Below are 19,075 nucleotides of genomic sequence, written 5' to 3'. Positions count from 1 at the left end.
CATTGCATCACAGGTCCAGGCAAAAGTTATGCAATTCGCTGTTCGTCACCACCTTCCGTCCTCACACTTCACCACCCTCCGGGTTGACAAGCATGGCAGTACATCTACTTTTCAAATACATACAGCCTAAATCTGAAAATATATAGTTAAATTAGCAGCATAAAAGCCCTGTGTTCACTATATATAGTTCCATACCCAAATATTCAGTTCAATCATGTCACCGTATTCCTTTTATACTCTGCCGCCATATGTAACCTCAGTGCCATTATGTAGTCACCTTCATTGCATTATTAGCGCCAAATGCTCTGTCTAGGCGGTTCAATATGGTTTCATAAAAGACCAAAACATAATTCCTTATAAGCAGATATCCAGATGATGCAGTTGCTCCTACCTTCATTTAGCCATATAATTTCACCAAAATACCACTACAGCCCAGGCCCATATTTACTCTCTATTACACTAGAACCATGATGCTGATCTTACTACTCTAATTTGTAAGATCCACAACCATTGGTTATAGCCATGTTGCTGTCGTAGTGAACTATGATTGGTTTAAGTTCACTTTGATGCTTTAGGCTACAACCAATGTCAGCACTTAGGCTGGTTAATGTACCACTGTGTGTGTGTTGCTTTTATACCAATGAAGAGATGCATGATGGTGCATGATGATTTTCACACCCCAGCTAACTGTGTGGCAATATTGTAATGTACACTCTTCCCTACATGGGTCATTAACATTGGGGAAATCTACTAATGTTTTTCATGAAAGCAATGACGTATAAATATATATGCTGCTATACACCAGCATTCACGATCAACTAGATATCCACAATTACCAATATCTGCAATATATCACAATTAGCAAAATCCATTAAAAAGCATTAATTATATGCTGGTAAACCAATGAATGCATCAAGAGCATACCCAGATTTCTAACATTGACTGTATACACCAGGGGTCGGCCGGGGGTGGCACGCAGCCCCCTGAGTCCTGGCATGCCGGCCGTCCGACTGTTCTAAATGACAGCCGGAGAAGAGCTGAACTGCTGCGCAAGCGCAGCAGTTCAGCTCTTCTCCGGCTGTCATTCCTTCCCCGACACTGGACTGCTGTGCAAGCGCAGCAGTTCAGCTCTTCTCCGGCTGTCATTTTTAATAAATGACAGCCGGAGAAGAGCTGAACTGCTGCGCTTGCGCAGCAGTTCAGTGTCGGCTGCACAGTTCCTCCCAAGCACCTTTTGTGGATGCCTGGCAGAGGTAAGTATAAAATTATATAATTTTTTATTAATTTATTAGTGGCCTAAAAAATATTTTGAGGCACTTTGAAGTGTGAAGAGAAGGGGGCTGTCACTCACCGGACTGTGAGTGCTACTTCTCGTGTATTTAGGAACCGTGGCCGTCCACCATCCTGAGGGTCTGCGCATGTGCAGCCCTTTCAATCCTTCAGTACATGTTCCTTTTAGTTAATTGGCTGATCAGGCAACACTCCCTATTTAAAGCACCTGTGTTCTATACCTCATTGCCTGATCTTGGAGTCTCATTCCCCATGAGCCTCTGACGGTGTTCCTGTGTTTCCTCGTGTATTCAGCTCCTGCTGATTCCTGTTGTTCGTTTGTGGTTTCCAGACCACTTCAACTCTCCTGTGTTTCATCGTGACGGCACCAGCTGATTCCTATCCGCTGCCTCTGTGCTTCTACAGTTTCCAGTCCACTTCAACTCTCCTGTGTTTCATTGTGACTATACCAGCTGATTCCTATCCGCTGCCTCTGTGTATCTACAGTATCCTGCTTATCTCAACTCTCCCGTGTTTCATCGTGACTACACCAGCTGATTCCTATCCGCTGCCTCTGTGTATCTACAGTATCCTGCTTATCTCAACTCTCCCGTGTTTCATCGTGACTACACCAGCTGATTTCTATCCGCTGCCTCCGTGTATCTGCAGTGTCCTGCTCATCGCAACCCTCCAGTACTCCTCGTATCTGCAGCCAGCCGATCCGCTGTTCCGTGCTTCTACAGTGTTCCCGCTTGTGTCAACTCGCCTGTCTGCATCGGATCAACGCTCCGCTGCTTTCATCTCGGCTAGACCGCCTCTACTCTCCTGTGCTCTCCGGGTGTCCAGTTCTATATACTACTGCTTCCTGAGTATTGTTTATATCCTTGCTGGTCTACCTACTGTGCGCTGCACCTACTTGGTTACCGCTTCCACCCTCCTGGGACTTCGTATCCTGCCGGCCTACAGCCGTTCAGGTATCCCTGCACTCCTTTCTGACAGCCTGCTCTCCTGAACCACGGTATGCATACTTCTCATTGACTGTGAGTTGTTCACCTCTGGAGTTTCCTATCCACTGAGACTATTGCCATCATTTGACTGTGTTACCTTTTAGCCTGGATAGTTCTTGTGACTTTGTATATTTGTGCAGTGCTGCTCAGTTATTACTTTTGTGTGCATATCATCGTGGGATCAAGTTCAGTGTGCCCGTGTATACTCTGCATTGCATTTATCTCCCCGTGCTCCTCCTCACATATATATCTCAGTGGTACAACTTGCTGGAGGCAGACCACTGTTCCCTGTTTCCTGAGTCACCAGTTTCCAGTATCCCTTCACATAGCAGTGGTACAACTTGCTAACGCAGACCACTGACTTCCCGGATACCTTCACCTGGATTCCATTCCCTCACCTAGACAGCGGTACAACTTGCTATATGCAGACCGCTGACTTTCATCACCTCCTCGTTACTTCTGGACATTCCTCCTCACTATAGCAGTGGTACAACTTGCTACCCGCAGACCACTGACTACCCTCACGTTTCCTTGTCCATCCAGCTCCTCGTGTACAGTTATCTATATATTACCAGTGCTGCTAGTCATAGACTTTCCACGAGCATTCTCTTACCATCTGCTGTCTCCTGTTCCGTGATCACCCCGCTACCAGAGTACCATATTACCACCTATACTGCTCTGGTAAGTCCATCATCTGGTGATACCTGGGTAAAGACTCCTAGTGCCCGTGACAGGGGCATTACTGTGGCATAAAAGGTATTGGGTGCATTAATGTGGCATAAAAGGTATTGGGGGCATTTATGTGGCATAAAAGATATTGGGGACATTACTGTGGCATAAAATGTATTGGGGGCAACTGTGGCATACTATGTGTTTCTGGGGGCAACTGTGGCATACTATGTTTCTGGGGGCAACTGTGGCATACTATGTGTTTCTGGGGGCAACTGTGAAATATGAATTTCTGGGGGCAACTGTGGCATACTATGTATTTCTGGTGGCAACTGTGAAATACTATGAATTTCTGGGGGCAACTGTGACATATTATGTATTTCTGCGGGCAACTGTGGCATACTATGTATTTCTGTGGGCAACTGAAATACTATATATTTCTGTGGGCAACTGTGGCATACTATGTGTTTCTGGGGGCAACTGTGGCATACTATGTGTTTCTGGGGGCAACTGTGGCATACTATGTGTTTCTGGGGGAACTGTGGCATACTATGTGTTTCTTGGGGCAACTGTGGCATACTATGTATTTAGGAGGGCAACTGTGGCATACTATGTGTTTCTGCGGGCAATTGTGGCAAAGTATGAATTGGGGGCACAACTATGTGGCATAAGATGAATTGGGGGCACAATTATGAGGTATGATGTGAACTGGGGCATTACTGTGTGGCATAACGTTTTTTCTTGCTGCTCCATTACTGTTAATATGATATTAGCCTCATTAAATGAGACATAATTATATATATATATAGCCGCCGAGAGGGGAGGGGGCGGCTACAAATTGCCTGGGCCTGCTTGGTGGCCCGAGTCCCCTCTGGAGACCTATCTTTTTTTATTGAGTGCAGGGGGATCGGTAGTGGCTAAATCACCTTCAGCTCAGGTACCTTCAGACGCCAGGTCATGTGACTGCAGTGGTCACATGGTGCTCGACGGACTGCTGAATATTTTACATGCTGTGCAGTGGAGAATAAGGTAAGAAGAAGGTGTGCTGGAGAGGGGGCATTTGTGACGAAAGGTGATGGAGAGGGGCATGTGTCACAAAAGGTGCTGGGCAGAGGTGGGGCAAGTGTGATTAAAGCATGTGGGCAGAGGGGACATATTTGAGCAAAGCTGCTGAACAAGGGGGCATGTGTGAGTAATGCATTTTTCTGTAAGAGGGTGGCCTGGTGCTTTTCACCTGCTAGATATGCCCCCAATGATGTACTGCCACACACCCAATTGTACGACCACTTGCATGGTAAAAAAATGTGGCGGAACAACATTTTTTTTACCATGCTCAACTATAAAAGAGGACCCATGGAGTTGCTGTACTGGGGCCATTAATCTCTCTAGGCAGCTCTGTATACATATATATATATATATATATATATATATATATATATATAGAGACATACACACACACACACACACACACACACACACAACCGGCACACCTGGGCTTGACTGGATTTTAGCTGGCACTCCGATAGAAAAAGGTTGCCAACCCCTGGTATACACTATTATACTAGCATGATGTGTGTGTTGTAACAATTTATTTTAGTAAAAAAAAATGTCTAATGCTAAAAATACTTGCCAAGTATTTTACAACAACTGCGCAAATTTAGCAACAGAAAATATTTTTTTACAGTACAATAACATTAATGCAGACTGGATTTAGCATATTAAAATGGTCAAGTTTTAGCTAACAACAGAGGGTCTCATGTAGAGTTAGACACAATTTGCATACAAAATGCAGACGTAAAAATGCAACCTGAAAAAAAGAATAACTTACGTCTATATGCAGTGCTGCATATATCTTAAGATACGTGTGAATCAGCATACTATATTAAATGCATTTACTGCATTAAGATACGTTAAAAGTGTATAATATGCTTTAGTTGTATGAAACTCTTTAAGCATATCACCATAAGCTTCCTTACTTCTGTGCATGGCTATAAAGCATTAGTATTGTTTGCAACCATATATAGACCGAGTCACATCTTGTGTTTACAGCTGCTTGCGGCCCCTTATGATTGCAGAGATGGAAGGGGGCGTATAAGGCCATGTTGGAGCAAATGCAACTTCTGTACTGTAGACTGAGGTTCAAATACATCAGCGCCCCTCAGGAGACCCAATACATTTCCAATCATGTCCAACTCTACATGAGACCTATTTAAGGGGCACTTTACTCGATTTCTCTTTTATTTTGGTGTTCTCTAAATTTGTGAGAACAAAAAACACAAACTCAAAAAAGTAGTTAAAGATGATGGAGCCACTGTACCCTATACAAGACCCAACCGTAACATCTGTTCGGTCTGCATACCACCCAACATGTACATCTTTCTTGAAATTCCTTTCATATTTATAATATTCTGTATTATCAAATAATCTCATCTAACATAATACTGCCTGGACAACACTGAAATTATTTGTTCTGACATTATTTACAGCATACATGGAGATACCATATATGGATTGTGTTGATATCTTTTTGACAGCAGAAACCACGCATAAGCAGTTTTTTTGTCTGTGATGACTAAGATTGAGGACCACCACTAAACCTTACACCATTGTTTATTTAAAGGTCCTTTGAAGTCTTAATAGCCCTCATATGGTGTCATCACTTTCACTCATACAAAGTATTTATATACTTACATATACTGTATTTTGGCTCTGTGTGCAATTGAAAAGTCTCCACTTTGTTCAAATGCAGACACAAAGACAAATTATAATTCTATCACTTTCTCTTTTGTCTTCTAAGAAAATTGAAACAAATCTTGTAAAGTTATTTTACTTAACCTTTTCAACACCTGGTTAAAAAAAATATTTTTCTCTTATATTATTAATTAATAATTGATGAATTCATCTTCAGTCAGTTGCGGAGGTGCAAGTACATTTTATACAGAGATAGAGAAAGAGAGATAAAGAGAGATTGAGAAAAAGTAAGAGAGAGAGAGAGAGAGAGAGAGAGAGAGAAAGAGAGAAAGTGGTCTGTAGATATAACCATCTGTAAAAATGGTGCAGTAGGCTCCATAAAATAACGTTAAATATTTGGCATTGTCTTCAAGGACCACCCTCTCATATAGACCATTTTCAAATCTATGAATATTGCTGTAAAATACATATGAAAATCATAAAAAGTAGACTATGGTATACTGTAAAACCCATTAAGGAATCATGAAACAGAGCCATATGAATGGATCCCATTGTTAGAGCTTTGAGTGAGATCCATTAAACACTAACATCATCCCTGACCTATCAATAACTGTTACTGACTTAAATGACATTAACACCAGTGATAAGTGAGTTTTGTTGCTTTCAATGTATCCTGCTATTAAAGGGTACCAGTATGAATTCAGAATTACCTAAAAGTGGACCTACCACCTACCCAGTGGAAATAGATATTTTGTGTACTGCAACAAGATTTAGCTTATAAATTCAGTAGGAACTAGTGACTTTAGTAAGACATGAGGAGCAAAGTGCATTAGACCATAGTGTTGAAACTAATTCCAGTGAAGGATATATTCTGATTAAGTTCAGCTCACAAATGGCTGCCTGCACTGTGTAAAGCTGACAGGCCCATATTAATGCAAGATAATGTTTATCGGAGGCCACTATTAAGTGAAAAATAAATCTTTACATAAACTTACATTACTATACAAACTATGGAAATTTAGGAAAAACATTATAACGGGAGTAAAGCAGGAGTAATTTTCCCATATTTTGTTGTGCCAAGCATATCATACGAGCCCACTAAGTCTTTTGGGCGTGCCAGTTGATTCAACAGTAACAATGAACAGCCAGAGTCTGCCTTAATGATTTTTTTCTGCTACATAGACGTATATGTAAATATAAAATGTATATCTGGGGGTAAATGTATCAAGCTGAGAGTTTTCCGGCGTGTTTGAGAAGCCAATCATATTCTAGCTGTCATTTATTTAGTACATTCTACAAAATGACAGCTAGAATATGATTGGTTGCTATAGGCAATCTCCACTTTTCAAACCCGCTGGAAAACGCTCAGCTTGATACATTTACCCCCTGATGTTCATGTACATAAAAAGGTGCTAAGCTCTGTGTGATTTGAAATTTATTGCTTACAGCTAAAGTAAAATGTATCAATCTTAGATTATCAATAGTGCAATCAATAGTCTATAAAAAGTGAATCAGGGGCTCACTGCCAAATTTTAGCCCGGCAGGGAGACTCGGCTCAGCAGCCTATTAGGAGCATTTCAAAGGGAGAAAAATGCAGGTAGCCCTGTGACCCAGCACAGGGAAGCCCACTCTGGGACCAGCCCCCCAGCCCCTGATTTCAACATCACAAGGTCTTATGAACATTCTATGAGCCATTCAAAAATAATAAAATGTGCTCTTCTGTTAGTAGTTTTTTTATTTCCTGACAGTAAAACCTACAGTGAGTTTTTAAATACATTTTAAAGTAATAATAATAGCCTTCCTTTAGAATAATCATTTCATATTAAATAATGCAGCAATTAAGGTATTTAGGAAATAGAATTGAAACAATTGCATTGCGTAACCTGCACATATTATTGTTTTCTTATCTGGTAATTAAAGCTCCCCTGTCTCCAAACTAACTGGTACATTCATTTCATCTAGATTGTAAACTATGTGTCTTCCTTTTTAAGCCAGGAGCATTACGTCATTCTCTTGTTTTATACCCAATCATTTAAAATCTTATCTGTCTTTCATGGACATCTCGCTGTCTCTGTTGCCTTTGTTTCATCTCGTTAAGGAATGAACCCCCTCTGGCTACTCTCTCTCGCTTTCCATCTTGTTCTATTGTGATTTGAATCTTAAGTCAGATATATTTAATGATCGCCACATGTTCTGTCAGAAGGATTTTATAGGTTTAATACTTTTATAGCATGCAATGACAATTATACATGTCTTACTAAAGAAAAGAAATATATGATCTTTACAAGCATTAACTTTGTACCCCCATGGTAAATGTCAGTTTCTAGATGGGCGTTTCCTACTACATAACTTAGAGATTTAGGGTTAAAAAACATGGTAACCAAGTTAAATCATGGCAACTTCATGTGCACAAAATCAATGGCAGCTGCTTTGCCTCTGGATCATATAAATCCATTTCCACAACAAGTACTATGTTACAAATAATTATCTGCCCCCTGCTTCTGTAGCATACCACCACAGAATGAAATGTGACAGGCAGAATAATGCTCTAACATAAGTAGGAAAAAAAAGTAGATAAGCGAAAAGGATTGGAATATACAAATGTAGACTTCCTTTTTGGGTTTTATGGACATTGATATGATTTCTAAACAACAAAGCTGACATACGAGAAACCGAAGTAACAATATAAAAGAAACTCAATTAGCAGAACCCAGATACAAACCACAGTGTCTACTTAACATTTTAAGTAAATTATACATTAAGTATGCCTACACATTAAAATATATTGAAAGCATTAATCAGCTGAGTTTATCAGACTGTGACCTCGTCTTAAATGAATCCCATTATAAAGATCATTGATCTCTTTGGGGAGAGCACTCTCAGTGCACACTGACATTTGTTTCATGCATGTAGTATTTATGAGATGGGTGGTATAGACCCTTTTGGGAGGGCTTACCTAGGACGTCTGCGCTTTGTTTTTTCGTTGTTGTTGTGAGGGTGGGTGCTGCCTTGACGGATGGTCCGGATGTTCCAGGTCCGGTTTCTGTTGGTTGTCTCCTTGTTGTTTCCGTGGCGCGACCTGTGAGGAGAAAAAATAGGGGAGGGGGGAGGGAGAAAGAGAGAGAGGGGAAGGGCGAGAGAAAAGAACAGGCGAGGCAGTATACACGATTGCGGCCGGGATTTGTTTATAGCTCCTTTCGCAATTTAGGTCCTTAGCTCTTAGGCCTTGGTTATAGCTCTAGTGCCGTGTATACTGTGGGATACTAAGGGTGGTAGGGCTTAGGTGGGCAAGGGGATTTATATGCCTGCAAAAGCTTCTAATACAAGCTTGAGGCAGGGCATATAAATCCCCTTGCCCACCTAAGCCCTACCACCCTTAGTATCCCACAGTATACACGGCACTAGAGCTATAACCAAGGCCTAAGAGCTAAGGACCTAAATTGCGAAAGGAGCTATAAACAAATCCCGGCCGCAATCGCGTATACTGCCTCGCCTGTTCTTTTCTCTCGCCCTTCCCCTCTCTCTCTTTCTCCCTCCCCCCTCCCCTATTTTTTCTACTCACAGGTCGCGCCACGAAAACAACAAGGAGATAACATGTAGTATTTATGGTCCAGCCGGACCCTGGAACAAATGTCAATGTGTTTGTAGAAATCAATGATCTTTGCAATCAGATCTGTGCAAGCTGATCTCAATGAATGTGCAATGAACACTGCAGATTGCTGATGAGACCTAGGTACATTTCTACTGCCCTAGGGTTAATACAAAAAGGAAATCCCCAATGTTAGTGATTCTTCATGGAGCAAAAATGAACCTCAGATGGGTCTTGTCATGGCAAGGGCCATTCACATGAATACATGGCAAAGGCCATTCACATGGACTTTCAATGATAAGTGTATGAAATAAAAATGAGTACAATCAATGGGAAATGAGGGAAATTCACATATATGCATGCACCATAAATTTTGCATTGACATCCTAAAAATGAATGTTACTGCATATATAATCTTGGAAATTGCAGGTACTTTTGTACATTCACTTTTGGGTACATACTTACAGCAACATGTTAAGCATGGATTTCCCTATTAATTTGCCTACATACATGAAACGCTGTGGGCTAAAATGTCTAACAAGCTATTAGGAACAAACAAGAAACACAACATATGTTTTTGATGTAATTGCTCTAAAACAGTAATGCATTTACAGCCTAAAACCTCATCACTCTTCACAACATACTTTGTATGAATTACACTCAACATGCCTTAAAGCAGCATCCTGTTTTCCAGGTCACGCCCTTTAACAGTACATACAGCGGAGTTCAGACGAAAGCTTCAAGGCTCACCACAAGTAAACTCATCATGGCAACTAGTAATTTCCAGATTGTTTCTAAAAGATGTGCTTTAAACTAAGAAATCCCATAAGGGAAATAAACAACCAACAAAGCCAAACTTGCAATAAACACTGCCATTTTACAGGGCTGCTGAGAATTACAAAAAGATCTGGTCATTCCAAAGAATTGCATCACATGAGTCTACAATCGGGCTTCATAAAATCCTGTTATTCAGCAAAAAACATAAAACCATAATTCTTGTTCTTATGCGGCAGTCTCCCACATTAATTTTCTGCTAGAGGCAAGACCATAAATGTGCTACTTTATTAATCTTTGGTCAATAGGTTAAGAAATTATATATGCAAGGACATTTGTGGAGGATAGAGATTTGTGGATTGCAATTCCAAAAACCTGTAGGGGGATTCTGAAACATTTACGTGAACTCTTGAGATATGATTAAAAACAATTTATCAAAAACATATAGCTTACCAGAAAAGTCTACAAAGTGTTGGTTAGGTTGAGATTTAAATAGTTTATCATAAAATAAATATGCAATGGGTATAATTTAGGAGGTGCACATATTGCACAGCCTTAAAACCTTGTTTTTACACTTTTGCACCTGAATGATCTCCTGAACACACACGGCAAGGTTCATATCTACTCTCTACTCACAAGAGAAGCCTGCACTTTAGTTCCACGTTTTTCATTAAGTAAACTTTTTTCTCTTTTCTCTTAGAATACTGCTCAGTTTAGCCTCATTTATGGCTTAAATTAGTTATGAGAGTCATATCAGGATTACTGATAGACATTTGTTAGTTCAAATATTTCATTTACATTGAGAAACGTCTGTCTAGGATATACTTGCCCATTCTCCGGGAATGTCTGGGAGACTCCTGAATTCCGGATAGCTCTCCTGGACTCTGGGAGAGCAGGCCATTCTCCTGCATCTTGTCCACTTCCTAGTGAAGTGGGCAGGATGGGAGCCTCCATGGAACGATTTACGGTGTGCCGCGTCTCCTACAGCGAAATGACACTTTTACATCATTGCATAGTGGGAGCGTGGACAATAATGTAGTGATTCAACCCGCCCCGCACCTTTACCAGCAACCTAAGCCTCAAAATGTCTAAAACTGAGCTCACCATCTTTCAGCTTTCACCGTGACAATATTAGTCTCTCCTCTGTTCCACCAGTTTGCACTTGGGTGACGTCCCATGGGTTAGTAAGTAGTATATGATAAAGTCAAGTTCATATTCCCATGAGTTAGCCATGACCTTGATTGACTGATGTACTGCTGAGGCCACATTCTACAATAGTAAATGTCGGATGAGCTGACATTTAGCTTTTGTTACAAGAGGATGGCTCCGGAACTCAGAGAATTCCATGGGGAGTTGTGAGATTCTGGGTGCATGAGAAGTCAATATAGGAGACCGATACAGAGTGTAGTTAACCTGATGTATCAGGGAATTGAGAGGTGAGGTCTATGAAGCCTAACATAGCTGGGACATGTGTATGTGAGAAGCCACAAGGTGACAGCAGACAGAAAGATACCCGCTGCTAAGTGAGTGCTGGGGGTTGGATGGAGGCATACAGAGGCCATCATTGTAGAGCTGAGAGGTAGAGTGAATTTTGGAGATTACCTGTGTGAGCAAATGCCAACATGTGAAGGATAGAATAGAAATAGAAATAATCTGTTCATTTATTTCTGAGAGATGGCCTGGGGCCCACACTTCTTAACAAATCTGTGTGTACTGTGCTACTAAACCTTTGTCAGCTGCTTATCACCTACCTTAGTACTAAAATTGCATACACAGCAGCTCCTGTTCACGGTAAAACCCACCAAAGCTGAAATGAAGAGAAATCAGCTAGTCTGAGAAAGACTAATCGAGAGGTAGGTGACGTGGGATGCACCTACCACACATTGCTAGTGAACATAGAGCTACACTTATACTATATTACAGGCAGCGTATGATCTGTATGAACCTCTGTGTCTGAACTATTTGCAGCTGTAACTAGGTGCAGATGTAGTTCTTGGTCACATTATATGGTTCATAGGAAAGAGTTCAGCATATGACCAAGTATTTCCACTTCCATAGACACAGTTGGGTCTTAAATTGTAAACTGAACAGAGATGAAAAATACAGTAATAGCAGTCTCTTTTATTTTATGAATATCAGCGACAGCAGTCGTTATTTTTTAATACAATGTGATACCATAATCTATCGTTGCCTCATATGAATATATTAATGTTCTTTCTTGTTTTTAAAATCTCTAACTTATGCAGTTTTCATATTAAACTATTATGATCCTCATGTTAAACTGTAAATCCCAATAGAAACTCTTTCACAATAACAAAGCAACTGCAGTTAATTTGTGTGGAAATCTCTTTTAATACCACAAGTATGAGTTCTACTGAACATGTCAAGAACACGTGTCAACATGAAATATCACTGGTAATAAGGTGAAAAAATAACCCATTTTATTTCTATGCAAAACAGACTGAGACTACTCTTAATATATGTATCTCACAGTTATTGTATACAGATATTTTCCCTGTTTCAATCTACCAAGGACTTACAGATGATCCAGTGGTTTATAAATTAAGAAAATTAGTTATTTTAGCCCCACTCTCACATTTGCATACAGCAGCGATTGTGCTCCGTGGCTGTAAGAACCAAGCTCCATCTGTATATTTTACCTTTCAATGTCACCTATTAACAACCCACTCTAGACTGCACCATTTTTACCATGCTATACTTATACTCTGGTATTTTCCCCTAACTTTCACAGTTTAAATGGTTCCTGAAAACACAGCTCTACAAGGATTACACTTCTTATCTACTCAGTCATGTAGTCCATTTGTCCACATACCTCTGCACATAACTGTATTATTTCTCTAATCTTGTATATCCACCACTGACATCTGCCACACAAAACACTTTATTTCAGTGTTCAGAGAGACACCCTGCTGATTTTTATCTCTGTTCGTTTCTCTTGAGCATAACAAGTTAGCTGCTCAAACCATGCACATGTGCATTTTATATCATATACTTGTTTTCTGTATAGATTGTAGGTGTCATGAACAGGGTTCTCTTACCTTTTCTTACAAGATGTTTTCCTGTATCAATATATGTTTGTCTTAATTCTGTACTTTACAGAATTGCAGAATATGTTACGTGTTAATAAGAGGATGATCCAGATGTATATATGTATTTTAACTAACATTTATGAATTGAATCCTTTAATTTATTGAAGAAATAGGTTAAAATTGAAGAAAAAATTGTTAGAAAATATATAATACTGAGCTCCTGCTCAATAAAAAACAGGAAAAAGACCTATGAATTTCTAATTTCAAACACTTTAGATGTTGCACGTTTACTGTGCCTCGGTCAAGATCTACTGCACCATTCTGTAAAACTAGTCACGATTTCTGGTACATGATATTTTTAAACAAATAATGTGTCAATGTTAATATCAGGGAACAATTATCCCAAAGTCTGAAAGAGATCACCCATTTCTGTGCAAACACACACATACCCATGCCTATTATATAGGAAAATATACGCCACAAAAAATCTGTCATTATAACTTTTATTTAGTGTTACTGTATCAAGATAATATTTTGTACAACATGTATTATGTGGTAATGATAGCAGGTGAGGTCAGTCAGTCGTTTTAACGTGATATTCTGACCAGAAAACAACGGCGATTTAAAGCAATGTTGTGCTCACTAAGTGTAACATTACAGTGAACAGAGAACACTGTTTCCCTCACACCTAAGCTATTGCATTGTCAAATCGCTGCATTCAGAGTTTTGATGGTGGAATAGCTTTGATGTGATGGGAAACAGTGTTTTACATTCACCTTTATTATACACAGACTGGGTATATCATTGATCTAAAATGCTGTGGAGTCCTGGTCAGATATGGCAGTGTTCTGAACTGCACATTGGACCTTGCCCTGGCAGCGATCTTGACATATTATGTACGATATTCTTACCACTGACACCCCTGCTCTATTGCCGTTAGCTGATGCTATTTCCCATTATTTCAGAAAGCATGGAATAGCTTAGCATACATTCACACAAGTTAAAATAAAGAACTTGTATTGAAATAAGACTATTTACGCAGGACAACTAAATTGGCTTCTCTTTTGCTTTAGTAGAAAACACATAAAACACACAAATAACATCGGGTTTTCGCAAAAAGCTAAAGAAATAATCATTCATAGTGTAACATTACAGTGTACTTTAATTATAAAGTGTCATGAAAGCATGTGATGTCCTACTGCACGGCATTGACAACTCTATGCAAGTGTGCCACAGCTTGATGTTGGCAATGCAATTAGTGCACCATAGAGCTAAGCAACATTTTCAAAACTGTTTCTCGAAATAGTTGTTACATGCCACATTTGACTTTGGCGCGTTTACCAACAGAATGTGGCCTTAAGTGTTCACAGTCTATACTAGCCACACCACACAGTAAAATGAATTGTCCATCGTCACCCCAACCCTATTCATAGAGAAAGATTGTATCGCTATAACTTCATACTTCCATTTGTAAAGGCAAGTTCCGTTGTGAAACTCAATTTACGCTTTGACACAATTCAGCTCATCTCCAGAGCATCATATGATAAACAATTGTTCTCCATCTGTATTAGATACCTACATATGTATAACAATAAGAAGGAATGTATAGTTTGCAGAAAAGAGTTCAGCAAATGACAATTAAATACCCAAATTACACTGATTATGTAGTCTAACCCATGTAGCTCCCAGTGCCATAAACTAGTGTCTGCATGCATCACATTGTTTAACCACACAAAGCTCCTATAGGGGCCTATTTATCATCCTTCATTTTTTTTAGTTGAAACTTTTCAATCCTCATCTCCTTGATAAGGATTGAAAGTTTCCGGCTATGTATCAAAAAAGATCTCAGGGACAGCAGTGCCGATAACCTGCTTTCCCTGAGAAGTGACTCACCTGATCATCGCAGTCTCTTCTCATCCGAAGAAAGCTGCGCTGAACTTCTCTATTTTGGTAGTGCGCATGCGCCGATTGAAAACTTCGGGCATGAGCACTAACATTCTGGATGGCAAGAAGGTGAGTCATGTGACAGGGAGGGATCACATGATCCCTCCACACATGCGCTATCCAGCTTTGCTCTTCAGAGCAGATCTGACAGCTGTGAAAGATTTCAGTTATGTTAATGTATGCCAGCTTCAGATGGCGTACATTAACATGTAGAAAAGGAGAAGGTTATCACAGGGCACACTTTAATAATAGTGTTAATGGGGAGTGCTCAGAAAAACACTAATAGATGCAAATCAGCAGATATCGTGATGCTACAATAATATATAGTGATTTACCGATAAATCCCCGAAAACAACAGTTTCTAGGGATTTAACAGGGGGGATAACTTTGATAAATAGGCCGCATAGTTTGCATAGAATCTACCCAAATATAATCTCATCATATTAAGTAATTCAAAGATCTTGAAGAATGAGTTTCAAATTACATGCAAGATGCACACAACACATGCACTAGTATAAATGCTTCCTAGGTTCTTGCTAAATTCCTGACCACTGAACAATTGTTGTTTGTTAAGACGCTGGTGAGTGCTGCATGAAGAAGATAAGGGTCATTATTGAGACAGGAGTTGTAAAAGTGTCATGTCAAAGGAGAAAAAATATGTCAAGCTAGAGCAACCCTCAATATAATTGAAAAATCAGCTAGGTAAATCTATATATATATATAGGTTTATATATATAGGACCTATATATATATAGGTCTATAGGTTTTTAAAGATACATTATTAATTGCAAATTTTACTAATGGACAATTAAATCCTGGCAGACATGCAGGTGGGAACTGTTGTGTCTATTAGGTCTTAGCAAGACAGTTAAATAAAACATCACTCACATGATGTTGAAGGGTAACTGTTCTGTTATACTTCAAATTACATGCAATGGTTAAAGTCAGCAATACACCACAGACGACTATGATTTTCAACAGGCTTCTTCACATTGCTACAGGATAAATCATTGTGTTTTTCTATGGTCTAATTACTTAGGATTAGTAACAGAGATGTATCTGGGGTGTGATTAGGGCATACAGCTTATTTGGTATCAGACTGTCAGTGAAAAGTTACAGCTGAAGTCATGTGTTGCAGACATGACTATAAGCCTGAACAATGTAACGGATGTTACTAGTGTTAATCAACTCATCAAACAAATGTCATTTGCAACACTATATATTTCCTTTTAAAATAATGTAATATTTCAATTCATTCAATTTAAATATTAACCAATGACCAATTGAATGTAATATGTAATATCATTAGATTAAGATTTACAGTAGTTTCCCTAGAAAAATGGGAAGTTCTTTTTAAGACAATTTAACTATAACTTATAGAACATTAGAACCATGCCACTTCTTGTTGTCATAGTATTGCTTAACATGAATTCAGAAGTAGTGATACAAAGCAGAAACTGAGAACCCCACTACTAAAATAGCAATATCCTGTTTGGACAATATTTGACTTCCAGTATACATTAGGTCAAAACAAGCAACACACTAATTGCAAATGACATTAAAGGCACTGGTATCTCTATCAGTAATATCATCATGTGAAGCCAGACTGGCTTTGAAGTAATCTCTTTATGTAATACTTTGTTCAGTTACCTTACATTTATGTCACTCATGATAATTTCACAAAAAAAAAAAAAGTATTTATTTAAGCCATATTTTATCTGATTTGCACATTTTGCCATAATTCAATATACTTTTACATCTTACCCCAGGTGCCAGATTGACTTATCAAAAAGCCAAGCATTTTGCAGTATTATTATGCACTACTACATTACAATAAAAAGCAATGCCCCAGACAAATTCACTACAAGCTCTGTCATAAGCCATTATTAGGAATTTTAAAAAGCATGCTTCCAGCATATTTCATTAAAAATATATTTTGGCAAAGAAATATGTCATGGTAATGTCTATCCTCAATCTGTAATATGTAGACTTCCCTGCAAATGTTGGCAGACTTTCACCAACTAGGAAATGACTGTATCTGCCAATGTTTAAGAAGAAAAAAAAGCACTCTGAATATTTAGAGGACTCCGTAATTCTCTTAAAATCAGTACACAGTAATGATGAAATTTATACACATACTCTACCTTTAAATGGAGTGTACTGAAGTTGGAACTATAAAATACCTGTAATTATTAGACAACATCATAATTATAGTGCACGTTATATAATACATTGCAGGACAGTTATGAAACCAGAGTGAGCAATCAAAAACATTACCTAAAATATTTCCATTCTAGAATAAATCCAGTGCAGTTCCCTGTACACACATCATTGCATCATATCACATTATCAGACAGATGTCTTCTTTTAAGTGCTTTTCAATGAAGCTCGTGAGATACCATATATGTAATATCTCTCACGTTAAAGTATGTTTCAGCATTACTGTATGCACAGGTGTGTCTAGCCCAGTGAAACAAATGATACATTATTAACAGAAATTTACTATGACTACCTATTTTTAATCTAAATTTTAACCCAAATGTTTCCCTCCCTGTAAAGTGAAATATGACAAAGGTGCTTTACCTATAAATGCAGCAGGCAATGAAGTGAGTTCCTGGAAGATAAAAGTTGCCTCTAGATAAGGAATCTGCCCGCAGTCATCCAGTCCTCTTTCATGAGATGATCAGCACTAAACGGAGCAGTGTGTGCTATGGTTTTACACAGAGAGCTGTCACGCCTAATAAATCCAATCCAGTGCTCGCCAGGATAGAAAAAGTCAAGCAAAAGGTCCTACTTAGGTGCATTAGCTGAAGCCTGATCATTAGCCTGTGCTGAGCTAGGTCTCCTCTGGACGTCCTCTTCCTCTGATGGTTGTGGTGGGTATGTCAGACTGGGCTGAGTTCATCCACTCATTCATGCACGTTGTCAACAAACCATAGCTCACTGTTGTGTATGAGTGACTCCAATTACAGACGTATACTGTGCAGAGGGTGGGAGGAGTGAGGCACAAACACTCTCCAAGTCAACCACTTGCTCTGCTGGCACAGCTTCTGATTGCTTTTTGGGCTTACGCATACGGTAAAAAAAGCAAAGTGTTGTTACTGAGACCGCAATATGAGATATACATTTGAAATTCTAACAGTGATTCATTGTTTAGAAGCGTACTCGGTCAGCCCCGACTTTTCTAGTCTTAAATGACAACACTAATATAAATGACATAAATGCTTTGGCACTTACGTGGTTTGCCAAGAGTTAATGCTGCTAAGCATTGTTCAAATTAACTCTTCTGAGGACAGAGAATCCAGTAGTAATATTACCAATCGTGTCTGAAAATGTGCTAAATTACCTAAATATTTGTGACACAGGGAAAGGGTTATTAATGCTTGTTGACAGTTTTATCCGGCTATCAATTTGAACTGTAGCGTAACTCACTGCAAACTGGCAAATAAGTGGTTAACACTTTGCTGTATATTGTTATATTTAATCTATGGGGCAAACCCTTTACATATCATGACTCTAGTGTTACCATAGGGATTAGGTGGATTTTGTCTGTTATCATTCAGAAACTGTTACCAGCGGCAGGTTAAACATATAGACATAACACAATATAAAATAGTGCTATTGTTTCCCCAATAAAAAGTATAAAATAAATCGAATCAATAATAAAAAGCAAGTACATGTTAACTCCAAATGTGCCACATAAAACAGTGAATATAATAGAGAAAGTGTATTAAATAACTGAAAATTATTTGAGTCATGCAATGAATATACTGAGACTTCCAGCTTACTAAAGCCCATGGTTCTTGCAGTTTGGATTTTAAATGTTATTGTAACCTTTTCTTATGCTAATGATAACTCTTGTTACGAATGTTAAGAGCAAAGACGAGATGGGTGAATTGATTCTGCCGAATTTAAGCAATTTGTGAATTGATCCAGTTTTACCCCTAATTTGCAGAATAATTTACACTTCCCTGGAGAATCAGACCAATTGAAGTGCATGGAAAATAAAATTAAGCAAACCAGAAAGGATCAACAAATGTCACCTGTCTACATCCTTATAAAAGGAGCTTACAGCACCTCTT

General features: G+C 39.0%; 1 protein-coding gene and 1 long non-coding RNA gene across 2 annotated transcripts in view; one reads left to right on the top strand and one right to left on the bottom strand.

Moving 5' to 3' along the window:
- Positions 1-17,979, bottom strand: part of SEMA3D (semaphorin 3D) — a 150,852-nt gene extending 132,873 nt beyond the window's left edge. The window contains exon 1 of the mRNA XM_075208692.1: positions 17,577-17,979. The gene's annotated coding sequence lies outside the window, so the exon portion shown is untranslated. The remainder of the gene's footprint in view (positions 1-17,576) is intronic.
- Positions 1-19,075, top strand: part of LOC142152253 (uncharacterized) — a 71,033-nt gene that overhangs the window by 1,651 nt on the left and 50,307 nt on the right. The window lies entirely within an intron of this gene.

The sequence above is a fragment of the Mixophyes fleayi genome, chromosome 4, assembly GCF_038048845.1.
Source record: "Mixophyes fleayi isolate aMixFle1 chromosome 4, aMixFle1.hap1, whole genome shotgun sequence".
Classification (NCBI taxonomy): Eukaryota; Metazoa; Chordata; class Amphibia; order Anura; family Limnodynastidae; genus Mixophyes; species Mixophyes fleayi.
Note: the sequence above shows the minus strand (reverse complement) of the source record. Positions and strands in the feature narration are given on the sequence as shown.